This window comes from Triticum dicoccoides, chromosome 4A, assembly GCF_002162155.2.
Source record: "Triticum dicoccoides isolate Atlit2015 ecotype Zavitan chromosome 4A, WEW_v2.0, whole genome shotgun sequence".
NCBI classification, from domain to species: Eukaryota; Viridiplantae; Streptophyta; class Magnoliopsida; order Poales; family Poaceae; genus Triticum; species Triticum dicoccoides.
Window position 1 is genome coordinate 297,638,194 of NC_041386.1, and position 13,705 is coordinate 297,651,898.

Genomic DNA, 13,705 nt, shown 5'->3' on the forward strand with positions numbered 1-13,705 from the left:
CTAGGCCACACCATAGCCCGACGATAGCTCCCCACAACTAGTGTACCCACTTGAAACCCTAAGATAGATAATGGGGCAGCCCTCCGGCGAGCCCCTTCTTTCCCTCCGGCGAGCTCTAAAAAATGGACTGGCCCCAAATTGAAATTCAGTCGACTGTGATTTAAGCTAATGTGGAATATAAAAGGGGAAAACCATAAGCATTGCGAGTATAGTTGTGAGCGTGCCATGGCGGATCTGAAGGTGCAAACCGGTCAAAGGCAACTTCACAACCAATGTTTGGTTTCAACTAACAAGTAAGATTCTAAGTGATGGATAAGAAATCACAGTAAAGCAGTGGCGGTCTATTTTCTTGTTGAGATAAATAACTTGAGCAGATACGAAAGAGTACTGCCTCTGGTGTGGCGTCGTGTAAGCATCTGCTGAGGCGTTGAGGGTGTTGTGGTAGCGATGGCTGTCGGTGGCATGGAAGCAGATCTAGGAGGGCAGACGGTGGCAGCGAGGGAAATATCCCGGCGCGATGGACGAGGCGGTCGTACGAGCAGCCTCGGCAAGGTGGACGAAAGTGCGTATGAAGCGAGAGGACGCGACGTAAGGATCTTGGTCTGAAGCCGTGGATGAGAGAGGTCAATCTCTTGTAATGGACGATGGTGTCTGATAACCCACAAGTATAGGGGACCGCGACAGTTTTTGACGGTAGAGTATTCAACCCAAATTTATTGATTTGACACAAGGGGAGCCAAAGAATATTCTCAAGTATTAGCAGCTGAGTTGTGCCCACCTTCTTCGACTGGTGGTTGGAGTGTGCCACCTCAGCCCCGTCGCAGCTGCGCAAGGGTTTTGCCTCCCTCGCCACCATCACTGCTTGGTTCATCTGGAAGCACAGGAACGCAATCATCTTCGACGGCGAGCAACATTCCAACGACAACCTCACCAATGCCATCAAAGACGAAGCCAAACGATGGGCACGTGCTGGTGCCAAGGGTCTAGATAGGATAATTCCTGTAACCTAACCTCCTGTTGGGCTGAGCAACCCCCTCCTATGCTCATAGGTAACCTCGAGGGCGCCCTAGTCGTGTATGCCTTGGGGTAACCACACACCCTTGTACTCTCTCCTACCTATCAATGCAATGATACGCCTTCGAGCGTATTCATGAAAAAATATAACAGTCATAACATAGGGTGATACAGAACTAGCTCTAGTTCATCAATGTAATGTAGGCATGTATTCCGAATATAGTCATACGTGCTTATAGAAAAGAACTTGCATGACATCTTTTGTCCTACCCTCCCATGGCAGCGGGGTCCTATTGGAAACTAAGGGATATTAAGGCCTCCTTTTAATAGAGTACTGGACCCAAGCATTAACACATAGTGAATACATGAACTCCTCAAACTACGGTCATCACCGGTAAGTATCCCGATTATTGTCACTTCGGGGTTAACGGATCATAACACATAATAGGTGACTATAGAATTGCAATATAGTATCAAGAACTCACATATATTCATGAAAATATAATAGGTTCAGATCTGAAATCATGGCACTCACGCCGTAGTGACAAGCATTAAGCATAGCAAAGTCATAGCAACATCAATCTCAGAACATAGTGGATACTAGGGATCAAACCCTAACAAAACTAACTCGATTACATGATAAATCTCATCCAACCCATCACCGTCTAGCAAGCCTACGATGGAATTACTCACGCACGGCGGTGAGCATCATGAAATTGGTGATGGAGGAAGGTTGATGATGACGATGGCAACGGATTCCCCTCTCCGGAGCCCCAAACGGACTCGAGATCAGCCCTCCCGAGAGAGTCTAGGGATTGGCAGCGGCTCCGTATCATAAAACACAATGAATCCTTCTCTATGATTTTTTGCTCCCCGAAAGTAAATATATGGAGTCAAGGTTGAGGTCGGTGGAGCGTCAGGGGGCCCACGAGGCAGGGGGCGCGCCCAGGGGGTAGGGCACGCCCCCCACCCTCGTGGACAGGGTGTGGGCCCCCTAACGTGGATCTTTCTTCCAGTATTTTGTATATATTCCAAAATAATCTCCGTTAATTTTCAGGTCATTCCGAGAACTTTTATTTCTGCACAAAAATAACACCATGGCAATTCTTCTGAAAACAACGTCAGTCCGGGTTAGTTCCATTCAAATCATGCAAGTTAGAGTCCAAAACAAGGGCAAAAGTGTTTGGAAAAGTAGATATGACAGAGACGTATCAACTCCCCCAAGCTTAAACCTTTGCTTGCCCTCAAGCAATTCAGTTGATAAACTGAAAGTGATAAAGAAAAACTTTTACAAACTCTGTTTGCTCTTGTTGTTGTAAATATGTAAAGCCAACATTCAGGTTTTCAGCAAAGATTATGAACTAACCATATTCACAATAACATTTAGGTCTCATGTTTACTCATATCAATGGCATAATCAACTAGCGAGCAATAATAATAAATCTCGGATGACAACACTTTCTCAAAATAATCATGACATGGTATGACAAGATGGTATCTCGCTAGCCCTATCTGAGACCGCAAAACATAAATGCAGAGCACCTTTAAAGATCAAGGACTGACTAGACATTGTAATTCATGGTAAAAGAGATCTGGTCACGGTCATACTCAATGTAAACTAGCAGTAATGGATTCAAATGATAGAGGTGCTCTCCAACTGGTGCTTTTTAATAAGAGGATGATGGCTAAACATAAAAGTAAATAGATAGGCCCTTCATAGAGGGAAGCAGGGATTTGTAGAGGTGCCAGAGCTTGGTTTTGAAATAGATATGAATAATATTTTGAGCGGCATACTTAAATTGTCAACATAACAACCGAGAGATCTCGATATCTTCCATGCTACACACATTATACTCCCCCTCCACCAACAAGCATCAATCCATGGCTTGCTCGAAACAACGAGTGCCTCCAACTAACAAGAGTCTCGGGGGAGTTTTGTTTGCAGTTATTTTGATTTGATTTGCATAAAGCATGGGACTGGGCATCCCGGTGACCAGCCATTTTCTCGTGAGTGAGGAGCGGAGTCCACTCCTCTTGAGAATAACCCGCCTAGCATGGAAGATACAGACAACCCTAGTTGATACATGAGCTATTCGAGCATACAAAACAGAATGTTTATTTGAAGGTTTAGAGTTTGGCACATACAAATTTACTTGGAACGACAGGTAGATACCGTATATAGGTAAGTATGGTGGACTCATATGGAACAACTTTGGGGTTTATGGAGTTGGATGCACAAGCAGTATTCCCGCTTAGTACAAGTAAAGGCTAGGAAAAGACTAGGAAGCGACCAGCTAGAGAGCGACAATAGTCATGAACATGCATTAAAATTAATCAACACCGAATGCAAGCATGAGTAGGATATAATGCACCATGAACATAAATATCGTAGAGGCTATTTTGATTTTGTTTCAAGTACATGCATGAACATGTGCCAAGTCAAGCCACTTGAATCATTCAAAAGAGGATACCACCCTATCATACCACATCACAACCATTTTAATAGCATGTTGGCACGCAAGGTAAACCATTATAAGCTCCTAGCTAATTAAGCATGGCATAAGCAACTACAATCTCTAATTGTCATTGCAAACATGTTTATTCATAATTGGCTGAATCAGGAATGATGAACTAATCATATTTACAAAAACAAGAGAGGTCGAGTTCGTACCAGCTTTTCTCATCTCAATAAGTTCATCATATAATCATCATTATTGCCTTTCACTTGCACGACCGAATAGTGTGGTTAATAACAATAGTGCATGTGCATTGGACTAAGCTGGAATCTGCAAGCATTCAATTCAAGAGAGAAGACAAGGTAATATGGGCTCTTTGTTAGATCAACAATAATCCATACGAGAGCCACTCAACATTTTCATTATGGTCTTCTCCTCTCAACTCCCAAAGAACAAGAAAATAAATAAAACTATTTACACGAAAAAGGTCCCAACAAGCAAAAAAATGAGAAATCTTTTTGGGTTTTCTTTTTAGTTACTACTACTACAGGCATGGAAAATAAACTAACTAAAAGCTACAACTATTTTTTTTGATTTTTCTTAAGGTTTATCAAACACACAAGAAGAAAGCATAAAAAAGGGAAATAAACTAGCATGGATATTACAATGAAAAAGTATGAGCACCGACAACTAGCATGAGTGTGTGAACAGGAATGTAATGTCGGTGAGAGATACATACTCCCCCAAGCATAGGCTTTTGGCCTAAGTTGGTCTATGGCCACTGCTGGCCTGGCGGATATCTAAAGTTATAGTTGGGATCGTACCGAGATGCAGCGGCAATTGCCTGATGAGCTGCAGCTTGGAGGCGAGCTGTCTCCACGCTTCTTTCGTACTCGGTCACCTCCTCACTGGTTATAAAATATCTCCCCTTTGCTTGAAAGTCAAAGAAAGCGGGAGTAGGAAGAGCGACGTGATAGGTGCGTCGTCTGTCAAAGATTAGTCGGTACTGGAGGGACTGGTCGTTCCTCTCAACAAACTAATGACGAACCATAGCATCATAATCTAAATAAGCAAGAGGCAACTCAATATCATATCCACGTATGGGTATCTCAAGAAAGTTAGCTATACGAGTTGCATAAATTCCACCAAAGAAATCTCCATGAATACGATTATTATGCAACCTACGTGCAACAATGGCCCCCAAGTTGTATTGTCTATCTCCTAATACAGCACTCTTGAGAACACTAAGATCAGGGACACACATGTGGCATGCTTCATCCTTACCATTTATGCACCTACCTATGAAGAGAGTGAAATAATGTATAGCAGGAAAATGAATGCTCCCTATGGTAGCTTGCGTGATTTCCTAGATTCCCCCACAGCTATACTAGCAATAAAGTCTCTATATTCAGATTTGCCAGGTTCACTAACATTACCCCACTGTGGAAGTTTACAAGCAGTGTTAAAATCTTCTAAGTCCATGGTATATGATTTATCATAAAGATCAAATAGGACAATGTGAGAATTACATGAAGATGAAAATTTGAACCTTCTCACAAAGGAATCAGTTAGGTGATAGTATTGAGGGCACTTATCTAGCACGAAGCCCTCGAGTTCAGCATTATGCGTATATGCATCAAATTCCTCCTTAATTCCTGCTCGGACCATGAAATCGTCTGACGGTCATTCACAAGGCCGCACTTGAGCTTCTCTTGGTGGTTCCTCGTCCGCATCGCGTATTGCGGGTCTGGGTCCTTGCTTCCTTGAAGAACCACCTTGGTACATTTTCCTAAACATATTTATTCCTCTGAAATTTTTAGTAGCTCAAAACAAAAGTGGACCAAACTCAACAATATTGATAGCAACTACTCCTACAAGTGCCTAGAGGCAATATCATGCATTAAAACTACTTTTGACCATATAAATTTGACATGCAAGCTCAAGAACAGGGTCACCTAAGCAGCAAAAATTTGCAATGAATAAAGTACTAGAACAAAAACTAATTGGACCATTGGAGGAGTCACATACCAAAGAACAATCCCCCAAAGTAGTCTTGTGAATGGAGCTTTGAGCTAGGAGATCGAAAATGGCAGCAAGATGAGCAAGAACTCGGGTTTGAGCTGGTTGGTGATTTTTTTGGGAGTAAGAAGGAGTGTGTGCTAGCTGGAATAAGTGGAGGGGAGCCACCATGCGCCCACGAGGCAGGGGGCGCTCCCAGGGGGTAGGGCGCGCCTTGGACCCTCGTGCCCAGGTGCTTGCTCCCCTGGTGTGTTCTCAGTGCTAGATATTCTCAAATATTCTAGAAAAAATCATATTTAAATTTCAGGGCATTTGGAGAACTTTTATGTTCGGGGTGTTTTTTATTGCATGGATAATTCAGAAAACAGACAGAAAATACTATGTTTGCTTTATTTAATATAAATAACAGAAAGTAAAAGGAGGGTACAGAAAGTTGTGTTTTCTAAATTCATCCATCTCATGCTCATCAAAAGGAATCCACTAACAAGGTTGATCAGGTCTTGTTAACAAACTCATTTCGAATAACATGAAGTCGGAGAATTTTCGAATAACACTATGTTACCTCAACGGGGATATGCATGTCCCCAACAATAAGAATATCATATTTCTTCTTGACAGTAGGAAGAGGAAATTCAAAACCTCCAATAGTGATTGTTGAAATTTTTCCAATAGAATTGATACTGTGGACTTGAGGTTGTTTCCTCGGAAAGTGTACCGTATGCTCATCACCATTAACATGAAAAGTGACATTGCCTTTCCTGCAATCAATGACATCCCCTACAGTATTCAAAAAGGGTCTTCCAAGAATAATATACATACTATCGTCCTCGGGAAGATCAAGAATAACAAAGTCCGTTAAAATAGTAACGTTTGCAACCACAACAGGCACATCCTCACAAATACCGACAGGTATAGCAGTTGATTTATCAGCCATTTGCAAAGATATTTCAGTAGGTGTCAGATTATTCAAATCAAGTCTACGATATGAAGAGAGAGGCATAACACTAACACCGGCTCCAAGATCACATAAAGCAGTTTTAACATAGTTTCTTTTAATGGGGCATGGTATAGTTGGTACTCCTGGATCTCCAAGTTTCCTTGGTATTCCACCCTTAAAAGTATAATTAGCAAGCATGGTGGAAATTTTAGCTTCCGGTATCTTTCTCTTATTAGCAACAATATCTTTCATATACTTAGCATAAGGATTCATTTTAAGCATATCAGTCAAACGCATACGCAAAAAGATAAGTCTAATCATTTCAGCAAAGCGCTCAAAATCCTCATCATCCTTTTTCTTGGATGGTTTAGGAGGAAAGGGCATGGGTTTCTGAACCCATGGTTCTCTTTCTTTACCGTTCTTCCAAGCAACAAAGTCTCTCTTATCACAATGTTGATTCTTTGATTGTGGGTTATCAAGATCAACAACAAGTTCAATTTCTACATCATTATCATTGCTAGGTTGAGCATCAACATGAACATCATCATTAACATTATCACTAGGTTCATGTTCATTACCAGATTATGTTTCAGCATCAGAAACAGAAAAATCATTGGGATTCTCATGTGTGTCAATAACATGTTCACTAGAAGCATGCAAAGCCCTATCATTTTTCTTTTTCTTCCTTTTAGAAGGACTAGGTGCATCAATATTAATTCTCTGAGAATCTTGCTCAATTCTCTTAGGGTGGCCTTCAGGATACAAAGGTTCCTAAGTCATTTTACCACCTCTAGTCATAACTCTAACATCATTACCATTTTTCTTGTTTTTTAATTCATTGAGCAAACCATTCTGAGCTTTAAGTACTTGTTCTACTTGGGTGGTAACCATAGAAGCATGTTTACTAATAAGTTTAAGTTCACCTTTAACACTAGCCATATAATCAACCAAGTGTTCGATCATATAAGCATTATGTTTCAATTGTCTACCAACATAAGCATTGAAGTTTTCTTGTTTAACAATAAAATTATCAAACTCATCTAAGCATTGGCTAGCAGACTTATTACGAGGAATATCACCTCATCAAATCTATAGAGAGAATTTACCTTTACTACCTGTGTCGGGTTATCAAGACCATGTGTTTCTTCAACAGGAGGCAAATTAATACCATGTATTTCTTAAATAGGTGGTAAACTCTTAACATCTTCAGCTTTAATACCTTTTTCTTTTATTGATTTCTTTGCCTCTTGCATATCTTCAGGACTGAGAAATAGAATACCCCTTTTCTTCGGAGTTGGCTTGGGAGTTGGTTCAGGAAGTGTCCAATTATTTTCATTAGTCAACATATTATTTAATAGCAATTTAGCTTGATCAATAGTTCTTTCCCTGAAAACACAACCAACACAACTATCCAGGTAATCTCTGGAAGCATCGGTTAGTCCATTATAAAAGATATCAAGTATTTCATTTTTCTTGAGAGGATGATCAGGCAAAGCATTAAGTAATCGGAGAAGCCTCCCCCAAGCTTGTGGGAGACTCTCTTCTTCAATTTGCACAAAATTATATATCTCCCTTAAAGCAGCTTGTTTCTTATGAGCGGGGAAATATTTAGCAGAGAAGTAGTAAATCATATCCTGGGGACTACGCACACATCCAGGATCAAGAGAATGAAACCATATCTTAGCATCACCCTTTAATGAGAACGGAAATAATTTAAGGATATAATAGTAGCGAGTTTTCTCATCATTAGTAAACAGGGTAGCTATATCATTTAATTTAGTAAGATGTGCCACAAGAGTTTCAGATTCATAGCCATAGAAAGGATCAGATTCAACCAAACTAATTAACTCGGGATCGACAGAGAAATCATAATCCTTATCAGTAATAAAGATAGGTGAAGTAGCATAAGCAGGATCATATTTCATTCTAGCATTCAGAGATTTTTCTTTCAGCCTAGCTAATAGTTTCTTAAGATCACTTCTATCATTGCAAGCAAGAAAATCTCTAGCAGTTTCTTCATCCATAACATAACCCTCAGGAACAACAGGCAATTCATATCTAGGGGGAGAATCTTCATCATCACTTTCATCAATATTATCAGTTTCAATAATTTCATTCTCTCTAGCCCTAGCAAGTTCATCAAGAAATTCACCAAGTGGCACAGTAGTATCAAGCATAGAAGTAGTTTCATCATAAGTATCATGCAAAGCAGAAGTGGCATCATCAATAAGATGCGACCTATCAGAATCAATAGCATGTGTAGGTGTCGCAAATTTACTCAAAATAGAAGGTGAATCAAGTGCAAAGCTAGATGGTAGTTCCTTACCTCCCCTCGTAGTTGAGGGGAAAATCTTGGTTCATTGATCTTTCAAGTTCTTCATAATGATAAGCAGATATAAATCCCAAGTGACTCAAAGAATAGAGGTATGCTTCCTAGCAACGACGCCAGAAAATGTTCTTGATAACCCACAAGTATAGGGGATCGCAACAGTTTTTGAGGGTAGAGTATTCAACCCAAATTTATTGATTCGACACAAGGGGAGCCAAAGAATATTATCAAGTATTAGCAGCTGAGTTGTCAATTCAACCACACTTAGAAACTCAATATTTGCAGCAAGCTATTTAGTAGCAAAGTAATATGATAGTACTGGTAACGATATCAAAAGTAACAGTAGCAAAAGTAATATTTTTGGGTTTTGTAGTGATTGTAACAGTAGCAATGGAAAAGTAAATAAGCGAAGAACAATATATGAAAAGCTCAAAGGCATTGGATCAGTGATGGATAATTATGTCGGATGCGATCAATCATGCAACAGTTATAACATAGGGTGACACAGAACTAGCTCCAGTTCATCAATGTATTGTAGGCATGTATTCCGAATATAGTCAGATGTGCTTATGGAAAAGAACTTGCATGACATCTTTTGTCCTACCCTCCCGTGGCAGCGGGGTCCTATTAGAAACTAAGGGATATTAAGGCCTCCTTTTAATAGAGTACCGGACCAAAGCATTAACACATAGTGAATACATGAACTCCTCAAACTACGGTCATCACCGGTAAGTATCCCGATTATTGTCACTCCGGGGTTAACGGATCATAACACATAATAGGTGAATATAGACTTGCAAGATAGGATCAAGAACTCACATATATTCATGAAAACATAATAGGTTCAGATCTGAAATCATGGCACTCAGGCCCTACTGATAAGCATTAAGCATCAATCTCAGAACATAGTGGATACTAGGGATCAAATCCTAACAAAACTAACTCGATTACATGATAAATCTCATCCAACCCATCACCGTCTAACAAGCCGACGATGGAATTACTCACGCACGATGGTGAGCATCATGAAATTGGTGATGGAGGAAGGTTGATGATGACGATGGCGACGGATTCCCCTCTCTGGAGCCCCGAACGGACTCCAGATCAGCCCTCCCGAGAGAGTTTAGGGCTTGGCGGCAGCTCTGTATCGTAAAACGCGATGAATCCTTCTCTATGATTTTTTCCTCCCCGAAAGTAAATATATGGAGTCAAGGTTGAGGTCGGTGGAGCGTCACGGGGCTGCTACCTCTTGAGCTTGCGTTGGATTTCCCCAAAGAGGAAGGGATGATGCAGCAGAGTAGCGTAAGTACTTCCCTCAGTTTTTGAGAACCAAGGTATCAATCCAGTAGGAGGCCACGCTCAAGTCCCTTGTACCTGCACAAAACGATAGCTAGTCGCAACCAACACGATTAGGGGTTGTCAATCCCTTCACGGTCACTTACGAGAGTGAGATCTGATAGATATAATATTTTTGGTATTTTTGGTATAAAGATGCAAAGTGAAAGGTAAAAAGCAAAGTAAAAGCAAAACAAGATTAAATTGATGGAGATTGATATGATGAGAAAAGACCCGAGGGCCATAGGTTTCAGTAGTGGCTTCTCTCAAGAGCATAAGTATTCTACGGTGGGTGAACAAATTACTGTTGAGCAATTGACAGAATTGAGCATAGTTATGAGAATATCTAGGCATGATCATGTATATAGGCATCATGTCCGTGACAAGTAGACCGAAACGATTCTGCATCTACTACTATTACTCCACTCATCGACCACTATCCAGCATGCATCTAGAGTATTAAGTTAAAAACAGAGTGACGCTTTAAGCAAGATGACATGATGTAGAGAGATAAATTCATGCAATATGAAATAAACCCCATCTTGTTATCCTCGATGGCAACGATGCAATACGTGCCTTGCTGCCCCTTCTGTCACTGGGAAAGGACACCGCAAGATCGAACCCAAAGCTAAGCACTTCTCCCATGGCAAGAACTACCAATCTAGTTGGCCAAACCAAACGGATAATTCGAAGAGACTTGCAAAGATAACTAATCATACATAAAAGAATTCAGAGAAGATTCAATATTATTCATAGATAGACTTGATCATAAACCCACAATTCATCGGTCTCAACAAACACACCTCAAAAAGAAGATTACATCGAATAGATCTCCACAAGAGAGGGGGAGAACTTTGTATTGAGATCCAAAGAGAGAGAAGAAGCCATCTAGCTACTAACTATGGACCCGAAGGTCTGAGGTAAACTACTCACACTTCATCGGAGAGGCTATGATGATGTAGAAGCCCTCCGTGATGACGGCCCTCTCGGCGGAGCTCCGGAACAGGCCCCAAGGTGGGATCTTGTGGATACAGAAAGTTGCGGCGGTGGAATTAGGTTTTTGGCTCCGTCCCTGTTCGTTTGGGGGTACGTAGGTATATATAGGAGGAAGAAGTACGTCGGTGGAGCTCCGAGGGGCCCACGAGGCAGGGGGCGCGCCCTAGGGGGGCGCCCCCCACCCTCGTGACCGCCTCTCTAATGCCTTGGCGTAGGGTCCAAGTCTCCTGGATCACGTTCGGTGAGAAAATCACGTTCCCGAAGGTTTCATTCCGTTTGGTCTCTGTTTGATATTCTGTTTCTTCGAAACACTGAAATAGGCAAAAAAACAGCAATTCTGGGCTGGGCCTCCGGTTAATAGGTTAGTCCCAAAAATAATATAAAAGTGGAAAATAAAGCCCAATATAGTCCAAAACAGTAGATAATATAGCATGGAGCAATCAAAAATTATAGATACGTTGGAGACGTATCAGGGGCCCATGAGGCAGGGGCACGCCCAGGGGGGTAGGGCGTGCCCCCCACCCTTGTGGACAGGGTGTGGGCCCCCTGACGTGGATCTTTCTTCCAGTATTTTTTATATATTCCACAAGTAATCTCCGTTGATTTTCAGGTCATTCCAGAACTTTTTTTCTGCACAAAAATAACACCATGGCAATTCTGCTGAAAACAACGCCAGTCGGGGTTAGTTCCATTCAAATCATGCAACTTAGAGTCCAAAACAAGGGCAAAAGTGTTTGGAAAAGTGGATGCGATGGAGACGTATCAGTGCCGGGGTATCGGCTCTGGCATGGTGGAGGAGGACGGCGGTGGATGGGGTGGCAGACGGAGGAGACTGGGGTGGAGAGTGTGTTTTGGTGCCCACGGAGTACGAATGGGGAAATGGAGGGAGAGAGGTAGGGGGAACCATGTCTTTAGGGCTTGCTTGTCTCAAATGCGAGGAAATTTACAAACTTAGCCCCCATTTAATATTTCCTACATCACAGCAATATTAGCCGGTTGGGGATAGGATGGTAATCTCGCATACACCGAATATTTGCTGATGGAGATTTCGATCAAGGAGAGTTTGTTTTGGCGCCCACCGTGTATGAACCGGGGAGGTGAGGGTGATTTCGGCCGAGGAGAAACTGTGTTTTGGCGTCTACCGTGTATGAAATCTAGGGAGGTGAGAGGCGGAGGCAGTTATGTCACATTTGAGTGAAATTACAAGCCTACCCCTATATTGAAACCTATAGAAATCGAGCTGATAGGCTTTGCGTGTCAGGGATAGGCAGTAATTTCCATCTCGCAGATTTTGGTTTTGGGTGGTTACTGCAAGTTTCCCCGCTTCGTTCAAATTTTTGCAGAAAAAGAGTGCATGTTTACCGTGCCAACTCAATTCGAGTCCATTTTGAATTTTTTCGAGCATGATCCATTTTGTATTCGAATACAAATCTATATACATCATTTTTTATATATACTTTCAAAAGCATAACAAAGAATTATGCTCCTTTATATATAAAATATGATTTACAAATGCAATGATCTCAAAAGCATAAGGTTGAATTCAAATTTTTTAAACCAAATTATGTTCAACTTTGAATTCAAATTTTTGAAACCAAATTATGTTCAACTCAAATGTATTGATCGGTAATGTCAATATATTTTATGACATACACACATGCAAATTCAAATTAGTATGCATGTTTGATAGATCAATTTTGATTTGAGTATGAATTACATGTACCATCACCTGGAATTGAACTTTTTGAATTCCTTTTATGTTGACATCTTCTATACGCACAACTAAATATTTGCATCTTGTTTCATGCCCATCTCTCTCTAGGTCTCTATCGTGTGCTCCTTCATGTAGCTATCACTCTGTTTTATCCATCTCACCCGCATGCTCACTACATGCTTATCCCTTTTTTGCAAACACGGTCTCTCGCTGTCTCCCTCGAGAAGTGTCACACTCTCACTATATTCAGATTACACGGTTTTCATTATCTCTCATGTCTATCGTTCCCTGGTGTCACTATAGCCACGTAAGCTTTCTTTCTCACCACCACACACACTCTCACTCGTCTTTCACTTTGCCTTTCTCTCCAGGGCTCTCTCACGCACCCTATATCTTTCTAGATACGATTCCTACCACTAAAATTACCTCCCCCGCACACACACTGTTTGTTGGGGTCTCCTTTCCATCTTCATCTCCGTTCCAAAACTAACATTATTCATTTTTTTACCGATCAGACAAACTCTCTCCCCCCCCCTCTCTCTCTCTCTCACACACACACACACACTCACACACATACAACTCCCGCTTTGGACCCCCTACCGACTACCGTCTCTCCCTCACACACCTAAAACTCTCGCTTTCACACCCCCGACTCGTATCTCTCTCACATACATTGATCGACCCGCCTCTAGATAGGTTTATCCATCTACCGCACATTTTCGCTCCTTATATCTATGTAGATTTTTCGTCCCTTCTTGAGACACGCCCTCTCGATCATGCACATGCACACAATCGCCTCATTTTATGGTAATACCTCTCGCACTTCATGTCTTTGTCACACACACACTCTTTCCTCCTCCTATCTCCCTGTTTCTCTCACACACATGCGCTTTTTGCAACAATGT